The sequence below is a fragment of the Rhinoderma darwinii genome, chromosome 4 (assembly GCF_050947455.1).
Source record: "Rhinoderma darwinii isolate aRhiDar2 chromosome 4, aRhiDar2.hap1, whole genome shotgun sequence".
Taxonomy (NCBI): domain Eukaryota; kingdom Metazoa; phylum Chordata; class Amphibia; order Anura; family Rhinodermatidae; genus Rhinoderma; species Rhinoderma darwinii.
Genome location: NC_134690.1, coordinates 290,104,284 through 290,118,244, shown reverse-complemented (window position 1 = coordinate 290,118,244; position 13,961 = coordinate 290,104,284).

The following is a 13,961-nucleotide window of genomic DNA, read 5'->3' as shown; positions in this document are numbered from 1 at the left end:
GGGGTCCCGTTCTAGAGATAGGTGCGGGTCTCAGAGGTGGCACCCGCATTTATCTGACATTTATGACATATCCTGTGGATATGTCCTAAAAGTTTCTGATGGGAAAAGCCTTTTAAAAGGGAGGACAATATAAATTAAAGACTTACATATCTCCTCTTTTTGGATCCAAATTTAGTTAAAAAAATAAACAAAAACGACATCAAATCTGCACTGTGTGAGCAAGGCCCAACGCCGTTACATTCTCTTTCTTACCTAGAGATTTAGAAAAAAAAAATGGTGTGCACAAGACCTTGTATCATAGCTGCTTATGCCCAGAAGTCGTGTACATATTTGCTGCAATGCACACTTACATTAGATATATATATTTCTAATACTTTCCATCACTGTTGCCATTTTAACCAAATGCTTGAACAAGCAGATTAGTAAACCAAATGGCTTCTGGAGCTGTTTCTCTTTTATTTCAGTGTGGCTTGCTTCAGCAGTGCTTAAAAGGTGAAAGGTTTAGAAGACACAAAGCGGAGCAGGCATTGCCTTTGAATTTGGGATTGGGGAGCATTGTTAGAGATAATTTTCCAGCTGTCACTTAGTAATATCGATCTAGCTTAAAGCTGGTTCTTCCCTGCATGGCCACCTATAGTGTCATGGAAATCCCTTTAGCATATGTATTGCTGGGGAGCAGGAAGGGCAGTGAACTGCAATAGGTTTAAAAACTAGAAAAAGTATTAGGAGCAGAAGGCACTCCTCCCAGTGGCTATACATTTTTCATGGCGAAAAACTCATTACATTATTTTCTTGTATAAAGCTATGTATACAGAGCATCAATCTGGGATTACTTGCTTGCTTTGCTTGTATTTTAGCGCACAGGACCCTATAAATGCTATAGAACTTACCAAGGAAACAGTGTTGTGCAGCGTAAGTGGCACCAGAGAGGCTAAACATTTTTTTATTTATGCTATAAAACTTTTGGGAAGTGTATGGTACACAGGAGCATCTAAAATATACACTAGTAATAGGGAAAGCTTAAATTAGTACATTTGCTTGCCTCCAGATGTGCACAGATGGAGCGTGCACGTGCACCATTGGTCTGATGAGACACAACCCACAGCTGGCCCAAACTGGCCTGGGAAGGAGCACAGGTGCTGCAGCAGGTACCTAAGGGTATGTTCACACGACAGCGTCCGTTACGGCTGAAATTACGGGGATGTTTCAGCCTGAAAACATCCCCGTAATTTCAGCCGTAACGGCATGTGCAGGCGTTTGAACGCCGCGTCCATTACGGGCGTAATGGGCGCTGCTATTCATTGGAGTCAATGAATAACGGCTCCAATTACGGCCAAAGAAGTGACAGGTCACTTCTTTGACGCGGGCGTCTATTTACGCGCCGTCTTTTGACAGCGGCGCGTAAATTACGCCTCGTGTGAACAGACAAACGTCTGGCCATTGCTTTCAATGGGCAGATCTTTGTCAGCGCTATTGAGGCGCTATTTTCAGACGTAATTCGGGGCAAAAACGCCCGAATTACGTCCGTAAATAGGCCGTGTGAACATACCCTAAAAGTTCTGTCTATAATAAAGAGTAGGCACTCCGTTCTCATTTTAGAACAGAAAGATGACCACATAATGCAGGCTGTAGTAGTAAGTAACGCTGTGGAGTATTGGCTGGCTGGATTAAGACTAGGGGGTATTTGTAGAGCATGCTCAGCTATTAGACCATAAGAACCCCTTCCTTCACCTGCCCGTAAACCAACAAAACAAACCCATAAAGACAAAGGACACTGCGTGATGTGGAAAATATAGGCCACCGCAGCCTCTTTATTAAAAATAAATAACATTAGAAATATCAATACAAATGTATAACTGAAATACTCTATTGATATTAACATATTAAATTGTAAAACTGACATCTGGAGTACCAAGGGAGAGGGTCTAAGGCTGGGTTCACACAGAGTTTTTTGCAGGAGGCAAATCTGCCTCAAAATTCCGTTTGGAATTTTGAGGCAGATTTTGTTCTGCCTGCACGCCGATTTTTGCGGCGTTTTCGCCCGCAGCCATTGAGCACCGTGGGCAAAAAATGCCACGAAATATGCTTCTTCTGCCTCCTATTGATGTCAATGGGAGGTCAGAGGCATAATCACCCGAAGATAGGGCATGTCCCTTCTTTTTCCTGCGAGCTGTTTTTTCCGCTCGCGAGAAAAAAACGCCTCCGCCTCCCATTGAAATCAATGGGAGGCATTTTCGTCGGTTTCCGCGTCAAAAAACGTGTAAATAAACTCACTGTGAACTGGCCTTTAGAGGGACTTATAACTCAGTATCCTCCTTACATCTCCTCCCTCATCTCTGTCTACCACCCTACTCGGGCTCTACGTTCTGCCAACGACCTTAGATTAAAATCCTCCATAATCCGAACCTCCCACTACCGTCTCCAGGATTTCTCTCGTGCTGCACCCGTCCTCTGGAATGTGCTACCCCAGACAATCAGATTAATTCCCAATATCCACAGTTTTAAACGTGCCCTGAAAACACATCTATTTAGACAGGCCTATAACATTCCCTAATCTGACTCCTTTCCATGGCCCTCCATTTAGATTAGTCATCAGAATAAGATTCCCTCACACTCTGTAATGGCAGGAAGGAGGTGAAGGGAAAGTGAGCCCTAATCTACCCACCGCCCTGTCCCTGCCTACTTGCAACGACCCGCCCTAGGCGACGAGGTACAACTGGGCGGCGGTCCCTACGCTGGCTAAGTGCACAGGAAGACAAACAGGGAACACGCAAGGGAAGGGGCAGTAGCCACGGAACGCCACGAGGAAACGGGGCGGCGAACGAACAGTCAGGACCAGGACGAAGGAGTACACCCGAGCGGGCACGGAGACAGAAGCAAGCCAGGGCAAGCAAAGCAGGTCAAGCAGAACTGCAGCAAGGCAGAAGCACGGCAGAAGCAGGCTGGAGCAAGCAGCAGTAGGGCCAGGAATCCAAAAGAATTACAAGCACTGAGGGAGAGCACAGGGCAGGTAATAAAGGGCAGGGGGCGGAGCTAACTCCGAGAGACCAGGCCGCGATAGGCTCTCCCACTCCTGAGCCTGCCACCCTGGTTGGTGGGAGATGGTGTCAGTCGAACAGGTCTGGCCTCAGGTGTGGATTGATTAATCCCAGGAGTATAGCTAGATGAAGTACCTGGCAGATCCCTAACAGTACTCCCCCTTTTATGAGGGGCCACCGGACCCTTACTAAGGGGACCCGGTTTAGTGGGGAAGAGGAGGTGGAACCTCCTGATCAATACCCAAGCGTGAACATCACGGGCAGGTACCCAAGTCCTCTCCTCCGGCCCGTATCCTCTCCAATGGACCAGGTACTGGAGGGAGCCCTGGACCATCCTACTGTCCATAATCTTGGCCACCTCGAATTCCACCCCCTCAGGGGTAAGAACGGGAACAGGAGGTATCCTCGAGGGGGACCAGGATGGGGAGCAGCGTTTAAGGAGGGAGGCATGGAAGACGTCATGTATGCAAAAGGATGGGGGGAGCTCCAGACGGAAGGATACAGGGTTGAGGACTTCAATGATCTTATAAGGTCCAATAAATCGGGGAGCAAACTTCCTGGACGGGACCTTAAGGCGCAAGTTCCTGGACGACAACCAGACCAAATCCCCGACGACAAACCGGGGGTTAGCAGAACGTCTACTATCCGCCTGAATCTTTTGTGCGCTCTGGGACGCCTCTAGGTTCTTCTGAACCTGGGCCCAGACAGTGCACAGTTCCCGATGAACCTCCTCTACCTCAGGATTATTGGAACAACCTGGGGAGACGGAGGAGAACCTTGGGTTAAACCCGAAATTACAGAAAAACGGGGAGACCCCTGACGAGTTACTGACCCGGTTATTCAGGGAAAATTCAGCAAGGGGAAGGAATGAGACCCAATCGAATTGACAGTCAGAGATGAAACACCTTAAATATTGTTCCAGGGATTGGTTGGTCCTTTCCGTTTGGCCATTAGTTTCGGGATGGAAGGCGGAGGAGAAGGACAGATCAATCTCCAACTTTTTACAAAAAGCTCTCCAAAATAAGGAAACAAATTGTACCCCTCTGTCAGAAACGATATTGACTGGGGCCCCATGGAGACGCAGGATGTGTTTCACAAACAAAGAAGCTAACGTCTTGGCGTTAGGTAGCTTCTTAAGGGGCACAAAGTGGCACATCTTGCTGAAGCGGTCGACTACCACCCACACCACCGACTTGCCCTGAGATGGAGGCAAATCGGTGATAAAATCCATGGAGATATGGGTCCAAGGTCTCTGGGGAATGGGCAAGGAACGTAGTAGGCCCGCAGGTCGGGACCTAGGGGTTTTGGACCTAGCGCAAACCTCACAAGCGGCGACGTAAGCCCTAACATCTTTAGGCAACCCAGGCCACCAATAGTTTCTGGTAATGAGGTGTTTGGTGCCCAAGATGCCAGGATGACCAGATAGAGCGGAGTCATGGTTTTCCCTGAGTACCCTCAGCCGGTATTGCAGGGGAACAAACCGTTTGTCCCCAGGGACGTTCCCGGGAGCAGCACCCTGATCAGCCGCGATATCAGAAGCTAAATCAGAATCCGTGGCAGAGACGATTATACCAGGGGGTAAAATACAAGCGGGATCCTTCTCGGAAGGAGGATTGGCCATGAAACTACGTGACAGAGCGTCAGCCTTAATATTCTTGGACCCAGCCCTATAGGTAACCAAGAAATTAAATCTGGTAAAGAATAGTGCCCACCGAGCTTGTCTAGGATTAAGCCTCCGGGCCGATTCTAGGAAAACCAGATTCTTGTGATCCGTAAGGACCGTTACCTGGTGTCTGGCCCCCTCCAGGAAGTGCCGCCACTCCTCAAAAGCCCATTTAATGGCTAGAAGTTCGCGGTTGCCAATATCATAGTTACTCTCCGTGGGCGAAAACTTCCTAGAGAAGTAAGCACAGGGGCGGAGATGGGTGAGGGAGCTGGTACCCTGGGACAAGACGGCCCCCACTCCCACCTCGGAAGCGTCAACCTCCACAATAAATGGCTCCTCTTGGTTGGGCTGAATCAGCACGGGGGCCGAGATAAAGCACTTCTTGAGAGTCTCAAAGGCCTGGACGGCCTCAGGGGGCCAATGGAGGACATCGGCACCCTTGCGGGTAAGGTCCGTAAGAGGCTTAGCGACGACCGAGAAGTTGGCAATAAATCTCCTGTAATAGTTGGCGAACCCTAAAAAACACTGTAACGCCTTAAGGGAGGCAGGTTGGACCCATTCCGCCACAGCTTGAACCTTGGCAGGGTCCATGCGGAATTCATGAGGAGTGAGGATTTGCCCTAAAAATGGTATCTCCTGTACCCCAAAGACACATTTTTCAGTCTTAGCAAACAGATTATTCTCCCGAAGGACCTGGAGCACCTTCCTGACATGCTCCACGTGGGAGGACCAGTCCTTGGAAAACACCAGTATGTCATCAAGGTACACAACAAGAAAATTACCCAGGTACTCTCTCAGGATTTCATTAATAAAATTCTGGAAGACAGCAGGGGCATTACACAACCCAAAGGGCATGACCAGGTATTCGAAATGACCCTCGGGTGTGTTGAACGCAGTTTTCCACTCATCCCCCTCTTTGATGCGGATAAGGTTATATGCCCCCCGAAGATCGAACTTAGAAAACCATTGGGCTCCCTGAACCTGATTAAAAAGATCCGGAATCAAAGGAAGTGGGTACTGGTTCCTTACGGTGACCTTATTCAGGTTACGATAATCAATGCACGGCCTAAGACCACCATCCTTCTTCCCCACGAAGAAGAAGCCAGCACCTACAGGAGAAGTCGAGGGGCGAATGAAACCCTTGGCCAGGCATTCTTGGATATACACCCTCATCGCTTCACGTTCAGGACATGAAAGATTAAATATCCTACCCTTAGGAAGCTTGGCACCAGGCACCAAATCGATAGCGCAATCGTAATCTCTATGGGGGGGCAACACCTCGGAGGCCTCCTTGGAAAACACATCGGCGAAGTCCTGAACAAACTCAGGAAGCGTGTTTACCTCCTCCCGGGGAGAAATAGAGTTAACAGAAAGACATGACATAAGACATTCATTACCCCATTTGGTGAGATCCCCAGTATTCCAATCAAATGTGGGATTATGCAACTGCAACCAGGGAAGGCCTAAAACCAGATCAGACGATAATCCCTGCATTACCAGTACAGAGCACTGCTCCAAATGCATGGAGCCAACCAGGAGTTCAAAAACAGGAGTATGCTGAGTAAAATAACCATTAGCAAGGGGGGTTGAGTCGATTCCTACTACAGGGATAGGATAAGGTAAATCAGTACAAGGCATCTTTAGAGACATAGCAAATTCCACAGACATGATATTAGCAGATGAGCCAGAATCCACGAGAGCACTGCCCGTGGCAGACCGGCCAGCAAACGAGACCTGAAAGGGAAGCAAAATTTTATTGCGTTTCACATTAACGGGAAATACCTGTGCGCCCAAGTGACCTCCCCGATGATCACTTAGGCGCGGAAGTTTTCCGGCTTCTTATTCTTGCGCCTGGGACAGGTGTTCAGTAGATGCTTGTCGTCCCCACAGTAGAAGCAGAGACCATTCATTCTGCGAAACTCCCTACGTTGTCGAGGGGACATGGAGGCCCCGAGTTGCATAGGTACCTCCGAGTCCTCCGTGGAGGGGCGAGGAGACGGGACCTCGGGGGGAATCGCAGAAAAGTCAGAGGGGAGCACACTGAAGCGTTCTAGCTGACGTTCCCTGAGACGTCGGTCAAGTCGTACTGCTAGGGCCATAACCTGGTCAAGGGAGTCAGGCGAGGGGTAGCTAACCAGCAGATCCTTCAGGGCGTCAGATAATCCTAACCTAAACTGGCACCTTAGGGCCGGATCGTTCCACTGAGAAGCTACGCACCACTTCCTAAAATCAGAACAGTATTCCTCAACCGGTCTCCTACCCTGACGTAAGGTCACCAGCTGACTCTCGGCTAAAGCAGTCCTGTCAGTCTCGTCGTAAATGAGTCCGAGGGCAGAGAAAAAACGATCAACAGAGGAAAGTTCAGGGGCGTCAGGAGCCAAGGAGAAGGCCCACTCTTGGGGCCCTTCCTGGAGTCGGGATATGATGATACCCACCCGCTGGTTCTCGGAACCTGAGGAGTGGGGCTTTAGGCGGAAATACAGTCTGCAACTCTCCCGGAAGGAGAGAAACGTCTTACGGTCCCCTGAAAACCGGTCAGGTAACTTGAGGTCGGGTTCTAGAGGTGAGGTGAGGGGTACTACTAAAGCAGCGTCACCCTGATTGACCCTTTGGGCCAGGGCCTGGACCTGTAGGGAGAGGCCCTGCATCTGCTGGGTCAGGGTCTCAAGGGGGTCCATGATAGCGTCAGCGTAGGAGAAATGGTAGACTAGGTAAGGGCTTGTAATTATGTAATGGCAGGAAGGAGGTGAAGGGAAAGTGAGCCCTAATCTACCCACCGCCCTGTCCCTGCCTACTTGCAACGACCCGCCCTAGGCGACGAGGTACAACTGGGCGGCGGTCCCTACGCTGGCTAAGTGCACAGGAAGACAAACAGGGAACACGCAAGGGAAGGGGCAGTAGCCACGGAACGCCACGAGGAAACGGGGTGGCGAACGAACAGTCAGAACCAGGACGAAGGAGTACACCCGAGCGGGCACGGAGACAGAAGCAAGCCAGGGCAAGCAAAGCAGGTCAAGCAGAACTGCAGCAAGGCAGAAGCACGGCAGAAGCAGGCTGGAGCAAGCAGCAGTAGGGCCAGGAATCCAAAAGAATTACAAGCACTGAGGGAGAGCACAGGGCAGGTAATAAAGGGCAGGGGGCGGAGCTAACTCCGAGAGACCAGGCCGCGATAGGCTCTCCCACTCCTGAGCCTGCCACCCTGGTTGGTGGGAGATGGTGTCAGTCGAACAGGTCTGGCCTCAGGTGTGGATTGATTAATCCCAGGAGTATAGCTAGATGAAGTACCTGGCAGATCCCTAACACACTCCTTCTCTTCATGTCCGTCATACACGGATACTGGCTGGTGACCGGCTCATGCAGCTTTATGTTACCACCGCATGTGTATAAAAATGGCCGGACCATTGTACAGAACAAACACTATTACACTTTGTGTCTCCCTTATGTCCTCATAGATTGTAAGCTCTTGCGAGCAGGGTCCTCACTCCCCAGGTTTGAATTGTAAATGAACTTTGTCACTATGTAATGTCTGATATTGTTTGTTTCATGTTCCCTCTAAATTGTAAAGTGCTGCGTAATATGTTGGCGCTATATAAATAAAGATTATTATTATTATTATTATTAATGAAGGAAACCTTGTCACATCCCGCTGACTCAGGGGTGAAAAATATGTCAGGTATGCGAGAATGCGAGTTAATGCTGGTCCCCCAAGCAAACACCTGGATATATGCCCTCCAAGACCTCTTAAAGGGAATGTGTTTTTTTTTTAAAAATTAAACATTTAGTGTGTGGGTGGTTAAACATTGTTCAAATTTTTTTTATTTTTTTGCACGAGTCCAGGAAATATTATAAATTATTTCTAATTTATAATACTACCCATTTTTGGTCACTAGATGGAGCTGTTCCCAAAATTGCAGCATTGCAACATTGGGTTAAAAGCCCTCGCTCTAGTGAGCTCTCAGCATCCCCCCCTCCTTTATCCTGGCTAGTGCCGGGATAAACGAGGGGTTTGAACGGTGTAACCTCCTACACTGTGTGTCGCCATTTTTTGAGCTAACCCACAGTGTAGTAGGTTTACATACAGTAGTAAACACACACAAACACGAACATACATTGAAATCTCTTACCTGCTCCTGCCGCCGCGGCTCCCTCCGGCCCGTCCGCTCCGTTTGCTGCCGCTGGTGCAAGTGCAGAAATCCGGAAGCCGCGACCGGAAGTAGTAATATTACTGTCCGGCCGCGACTTCCGGTCCACAGGAAAATGGCGCCGGACGGCGCCAATTTCGAATAGGACTGTGTGGGAGCGGCGCATGCGCAGTTCCCACACAGACGCCGTACACTGCAGTCAATGGGACGGGAGCCGTTCGCAGTCCCTATGGGACTGTGGCTGCCGTATTCCATGTCTGTATGTGTCGTTAATCGACACACACAGAAATGGAACAAAAAATGGCAGCCCCCATAGGGAAGAAAAAGTGTAAAAATAAGAAAAAGTAAAACACAAACACACAAATAAATATAAAAGTTTTTAATAAAGCACTAACATCTTTAACATATAAAAAAATAATTTCTGATGACACTGTTCCTTTAAGGCTACCGTGACAAACATTCCATGAAGGACTCAAACAGGAAACATCAAGAGGGTGGGCGGGCGTAGGGTTCTTGCCGCTAAATGACTTACCGGAAGCGCCCCCAGCCCACTTAAACTGTACTTCTCATTCCTCTGCATCATACAACTCCACTTCATTCGCCAATATCAGCTTTCATCTTGAAACCCCTGCACTCTGCTTAAAAACACTTATTGCACTAAGGGCCTGTTCACATCAGCATTGGCTTTCTGTTCATGGGTTCCGTTGCAGCTTTCCGTCGGAGGATCAAATGAACCGGAAGGCAAACGGAAACTATAGCTTCCGTTTGCATTACCATTTCAATGGTAATGCCTCTGTTGCAAATGGTTTCCGTTTGGTTAGATTTCCATTTTTTTAGCGGAAGCAATAGCGTAGTCGATTACGCTATTGTTTCTGCTAAAAAACGGAAACCTTATAGAACGGAAACAAATAATACTAACACTAAACTTGAAACCAAAATCATTGCAATATTCCTTGTAACTAGTAATTTAACTTTAATACATAATAGTAAATACTCGGACTGGGCAGGGATCATCCCTATTATTATCCCTATATGCTTTTTTAGCTGTTAATCCTCAACACCCTTATTGCAGAGCAGATCCATTATAGCTTTGAAAGACCACAAATGACAATGATTTGAAGTATTTTTAATTTGAAAATACTATTGTTAGGAACTAATGGTTGAAAAATCTTTCGTTAATTTTGAGTATGATTTCTACAAAATAAATGCTTTATTTCTTTAATGTAAGGGCTCATGTACACGGACGTATTAGTGCTTAGTGTACAGAGCTGTAGTAGGGCTCCCATATGCCTTTTTCATACAAAGGAATGCAAAGGTTTTTTCTATCAGATTCCTTAGGAATCAGACAGAAAATAAATTGTATGCCATCAGATGTTATATTACTGAGGTACTCTTTCTTAGGAAGTCCAATGCGGCTCTGCCATTTGCATGAAGCAGAGAACACAATAACTATTTGAAAACCATCCACACTCCCAGGAGTGGGATGTAGCCGGTTCTCCCGAACCAGCTGGCAAAATAACAGCTGGTTGATAGAACCGGGGAGAGGTCAAATGTCAACTCATTCCCTCTTCCCTGGATTCAGTTGTATCTGAATCCTTAAAGGGGTCTTCCAGGTTCTGACAACTGATGACCTATCCACCGGATAGGTCATCAGTACATGATCTGTGGGGTCCGACACCCGGGCCCTGCACAGATCAGCTGGTCCGGTGCCTCCGTGCACCGGACGTACATGCCGGAAGCAGTATTATTTTATTCAGGGGGCACAGTATGCAGAATTATGTTTAGAAACACTGAGTGTGACAATGTTATTTTTAGGCAGCACTGTATGGCAGCATTATTTTTTAAGGGGTACAGTGTGTAGCGCTATTATATTTAGTGTGGGTGTGTGCTGCAAAATTAAGGAGCTGAAGATATATGGACGGCAAACTCTACAGAGTCAAGTTGTGGTTGGAAGAAGATGCCATGGCGGTCTAGACCAGATGGAAAAGAAAAGGAATGAGAACGACTACAATCAGAGAAGATGTCACCTGTGATTAGTTGAATGTTATTATTTATTCTGCCTTCGACTGCATCTAATCAGTACTGTGCCCACTCATATGGTCTGCAGCGTGATGCTGGGGGGCAGCATTATTGTTTGTGACACAACAACTTATAAAATATCCTTACCATTGTTAAGGTAATACTGGGAGGAGCAGTGTCATGCTCAACAAACTTGTATGGCAGGTGTTAACCTGACTTTGCAATTGATCTACGCACAGCTTTTTCTGTCTCTTTTTTTTTTTTTTTGCTGTATTCATGTTATGAGCTTAGTCTTAGTAACAAACGCTGTATAGACAAGTATTGGGACACCTACAGATTACACCTACAGGAGCTTTTATGATATCTCATTCTAAATCCATTGGCATTAATATGTAGTTGGCCCCCACATTGCAGCTAAAACATTTTCCACTATTCTGGGAAGGCTTTCTACAAAAGTTTAAAGTGTGTCTGTGGGAATTTTCGCCCATTCATCCAGAACAACATTTTTGAGGCCAGACACTGATGTTGGACGAGAAGACCTGATTTGCAATCTCCTTTCTAGTTCATCCCAAAGGTGTCCGGTGGGCTTGAGGTTAGGGCTCTGTGCGGGCCAGTCAAGTTCTTCCACACCATGCTCACAAAACCATTCATTTATGGACCTTATTTGTGCGGCCGAAGAGGAGGGTGCGTTTAATACAGGGGCGGACATACCGCATGTGCAGCCGGTGCAGCTGCACAAGGGCCCCGCGTGGGAAGGGGGCCCGTTCCTCTGCTGGCCGACTCAGTTCTCAGCTGCGCGATGCTGAGGACTGAGACAGAGGCCCGTGGACAGTAGCTGCGAGCCCATCAGCGGGCCCCCCGTGGACAGTAGCTGGGCCTATCACTGAGTCGGAGGCCCGTGGACAGAAGCTACGGGCCCATCAGCACCCCCCCCCCCCCGTGGCGCAGCGTGTATTACATAGCTGTTCGGGGGGGGGGAGTTTTGCGACAGTTCAGTCCCCCGTGGCATATTAGTTGCCAGAGCGAGCAGCGTGTATTACACATAGCTGCTCGCCGGCAGGGCGCCGATCAGCTGTTGAACTGGAGGGGGGGGGAGTTTTGCGCTCTGCCACAGTTCAGTTCTTGTGAAATGTGGCGCCGGCAAGGCGCAGTTCAGCTGGAGAGGGGGGGGAGTTTGCGCTCTGCTCTCTGCTGCTCGCTTCCACAGTTCTTCGGCTACTTGTGGACAGAGCAGAGCTGACAGCGACACACAGCCACAGAGAGCCATTAGTGGAGTGGAGAAGCCCTGCTGCAATATTTACAGCAGCTACAGACAGACAGTATGTATATGGAGAGAGAGAGGCAGTATGTATATATATATTTATGTATAGTAAATAATATCATTGCACTGACACTGCAGTAGTTGTACATTTTCCAGTGCACAAGACAGTGTCATTTATTACACTGTCTTGTGTGCACTGGATGATCACTCACTGCAGGAAGAAGCCTTAACGTCAGTCAGTAAGCAGGGCAGCAAAGCTGCAGTCATTAAATGCCCCGCAGTTCCCAGGCTTGGGATCCCTTGGCTGAAGCATGGAGATCTAAATATATCCGCCCGCCCAATGGCTGCCACGTGTGACCTTAGACTGGATTCACACTTGCGTCCAGAATTCCGTTTTCCTGTTCCGTCAGAGGAGCAAGAAAACGGAATTCAATCTCCGTTACATGACCGTGCCCGACGGAACCTATTCACTAAGCATGCTGTGCTATTGTGTCAGGTAAAATGACGGACACTCCGATGGAACCATTATAGATTTTTTATTTTTTTTGTGCTAATACTAATTTACAAGTTATCCTGTAAAAAACAAGTCCTCACACAGCTCCGTCAACAGTAAAATAAAAATGCTATGGGTCTTTGAATGCGGCGACACAAAAACAATTAAAAGAGTTCTTATTGTGCAAAAGTAAAAAAAACATACAATAAAATACCTGTATATAAATTTGGTACTTCCGTAATTATACTGATGCGCAGAATAAAGTCAACATGTTATTTACACTTTATGGTAAACCCCGTAAAAAGCCCAAAACAATGGACTTTTTTTTAACCATTATCCCCCCCCAAAAAAAAAAAAAAATATATATATATACTGTATATATATATATATAAAAGTTATACAATACATGATGTATAACTATATTTGGCTCCAAAATGGTGCCATTAAAAAATACAATTCAGAATGCCCCTGTAACAATGCCAGTGCAGCATTTCTGAAAAAATGGTGGATAATGTACATCCCCCACCAGTACAAAGGGAATGTTCAGCTACATGTTCCATGTGCATTTTTTATGGCTTTTCCCCTTTGCATTGCAAAAGATGAAATCCACAGCAAAGCAAATCTGCTATATATAGGGCATGACAACCTATGAAGAATGAAGTGCAAACACAGTGCTCACATCTGTGTCGGAGCCTCCATCGCAGATTCCGTAATTTTTACTAGAATAGTGCTGTATGCAGCGTTATTTTTCCCGTCAAAATGACAGACACCGAGGTGGAATGCTGGTGTCCGTTATTTGATGAATCCGGCACTGTGCCATGGTTTCCATTTATGAAGGAAACCTTGACGCAGAGGTGAACATGGTATAACATCATATTTGTTAAATAGGCTATAATATTTACTCATAACATAGTAAACATAAATTACCATCTACTTTTCAGAATGGCGCCTGGCCCAAAACCTAAAAGTGGTGCTCAAAAGCGCAGACAAAGAAAGGACGAGTTAGCGCAGACGGCTAAACTACCAAAAATTAGTTCATTTCTTAAACAGGCTGAGAAAGAACAGAGTGAGATACCAGCCCCCTGCAGCAGCACTTCTGGTGACAGTGGTCAGATCAGCTTTATAGAAGAATGTGAAAGCAGTGCACAGGCAAGTGGCCAGGGTGAGGAGAATGAAAACTTACCAAATATATCTACTGAGGCTTCAGAAAATGCAGAGTGCTCAGAGACAGCGTCGAATAACGAATCCTGTGAAGCAGTTACTATAGAGAGTCAGAGTGAGGAACCTTCCAGAGAATATCTGGATGAAACATTTGTAGATGATGAAGGTCATGATACAATTG